General features: G+C 43.0%; 1 non-coding gene across 1 annotated transcript; it reads right to left on the bottom strand.

The window, feature by feature from the left end:
- Window positions 1-72, bottom strand: Trnap-cgg (transfer RNA proline (anticodon CGG)). Its single transcript has one exon. It is a non-coding gene; the product is annotated as a tRNA-Pro (tRNA).
- Between the last annotated feature and the right edge of the window lie 2346 nt (window positions 73-2418).

Raw genomic sequence — 2418 nt, 5'->3', positions numbered from 1 at the left:
GGGCTCGTCCGGTATTTGAACCCGGGACCTCTCGCACCCGAAGCGAGAATCATACCCCTAGACCAACGAGCCGCGCTGTCGCAAATTGCCTGTCGCCCCTTAGGTTCTTCTAACCTCATACAGGATCTTTAGTGTCGGCAGTGCATTCTCTGTACCAATGATCGCGAAGAGGTTCTCATTGGGGGACAAGTGAGAAAATCGATACCTGTGTGATTCAGCGCACAAACAAGAAAATATGTCAGAGGAGATTAAAAATGCGTGCTGATAATTTGCGCACCGTCTCAGTTATAAACTTCCCCTTTGATATTGATTTCTTAAAATAAATTGTTTTAATTTGGTTAATTCATTGATTTGTATTTTTTGTTAGCTGGCTGCTTTGCGAGGCTTTGCCAATCGCTATTAGTAAGCATATATTCCTACTCCCTTTGGTACGCAACCGGTTTACAACAACCTGCATGCATAGAGTTTCATACTAATAGATACTAGAGGGAAATCTGGCGCTGAATTCGCGGGCCGCCGTGGGCGGCGCTATTGCAGCTAGCGACGTTCCTCGCCTCCTTGGCTTATTTAGCCACATGGCTTCTTTTTCGTCATGACGCCAAAAGAGGTAACATTGTTTTTTGTTCATCGTCCATGAAGCTTATAAATAATCCCTGACAAATAAATCTTTCTGCAGCTTTAATTTTATAATAACAGAACAAATTTGATTAATTTTCTGCAGTAATATCGTTGCATTTTTGCAGCCGAAGCCAACTTTTCAGCCTATTCGTGAGCCATGCCAAGGACAAGTGGAACGTGCCTGCCCGGTACATGACGGCACGCTCACTGAAGCGCGACTCCCCTAGACAGTGGCGCCAGATTTCCCTCTAGTATATATTAGTATGAAACTCTATGCCTGCATGCACATAGGATCGATACCACTTTATAAAAAGGTCGTTTTATTAAAAGCGGGTACCAACTCGATATTCTTAAATGAATGTCTCTGAACACAAATACAGCGGCCCCCGCGTTTCTATCACTGTTATTTTACAGCCCCGCAAGCAGTCTTCATCACGGACATGTCTCTCACACCACGCGTCACGGCTGTTGGGGCCGTAGCAATTATTCCCCTGCAGACCCCTTCCCCACTGTCGAGTGGCAATCCGGACTCTTAAGCCTGGATAACCTCTCGGCCTTTCCGTTTGCTTCTCTCTCTCTCTCTCTCTCTCTCTCTCTCTCTCTCTCTCTCCTCTCTCTCTCTCTCTCTCTCTCTCTCTCTCTCTCTCTCTCTCTCTCTCTCTCTCTCTCTCTCTCTCTCTCTCTCTATTCCTACTATGCTGTGGGCTCCTAGGCTTAGTCTAATGGACTTTTTGCAGACAGTCCGCCAACACTGAGCCCTCTGCGGTGTCAAAACTGGTGGTTAACGCGCCGACGTCATTGGAAAGGAAGCGTCGTAGGCGGTTACGCGTTTTGACACGTCGATTCACCATTCTTCAGCTTCATAACGAGATTTTAATGCGTAGCGTTTTTTGCTGAGCACTCCCACAGCCAGAAGCGTGTAAAGCCCTGCATTTCCACAAAGTTGCAGATATCGCGCAAGTTTCACCTGTAATCGTTATGATAGCCTAAATGGAGAGGACTGATTGAACAAAATTTTGAAAAATAGGAAAAATATAAAATAATTCCGGAAAATGGTGAAACGTGTAACGCCTTGCATTTCCACAATAGTAAGGCCGATTTCACGAAAGTTCCAAAATGTAATCCCTATAGCATAACGTAAATGGAGATAATAGATGGAACGAAATTTTGAAAAACTAAAATATAAGAAGAATATTTAAAAATTACGCAAAATGGGTGAACGTATAACGCATACAATTTCCACAATAATGCAGATTTCGCTAAGTTCCACCTGAAATCCTTATAATAGCGCAATTGGAGATAATTGGTCGGGCAGAATATCAATCAACCAATCAATCATGTTTTTATTTTCACCAGTACAGCATCCAGTGAAAAAGGGGGTGTGGCCGGAGAAAAAGCCGCTTGTTTACGGCTTGACAAAGCTCCGGTCTCCCACACGGTCGTGACAGGTCGACGCTCAAAGGAAGTAAAATAATTACAATAAAATACACAATCACAAACGCATGCGTTTTGATGACGGGTCCTCAAAATTAAAACATAATTGCAAACACTCAATGACAACAACAGAAATGAAGCATAAAAATTGAAAGACACATTTCTGGCATACTCATGTTATTTCAAAGCCACAGACATATATTTGCGCGTATCTTAGCCTTTTTTTTTTAATCATTGCCGTAATTAATGCATGTCTGCTACAAAAAGTTCCTGTATATGAGCTTTGCTTAAGGTCATGACTTCCCTGTGATGACGGTGAAAATTATTTAGTATGTAAGGTAATGTATGACACAGTCGTTGCTGACC

The sequence above is a fragment of the Haemaphysalis longicornis genome, unplaced genomic scaffold (assembly GCF_048455015.1).
Source record: "Haemaphysalis longicornis isolate Haplotype H1 unplaced genomic scaffold, Haemaphysalis longicornis Haplotype H1 scaffold_153, whole genome shotgun sequence".
Taxonomy (NCBI): Eukaryota; Metazoa; Arthropoda; class Arachnida; order Ixodida; family Ixodidae; genus Haemaphysalis; species Haemaphysalis longicornis.
Note: the sequence above shows the minus strand (reverse complement) of the source record. Positions and strands in the feature narration are given on the sequence as shown.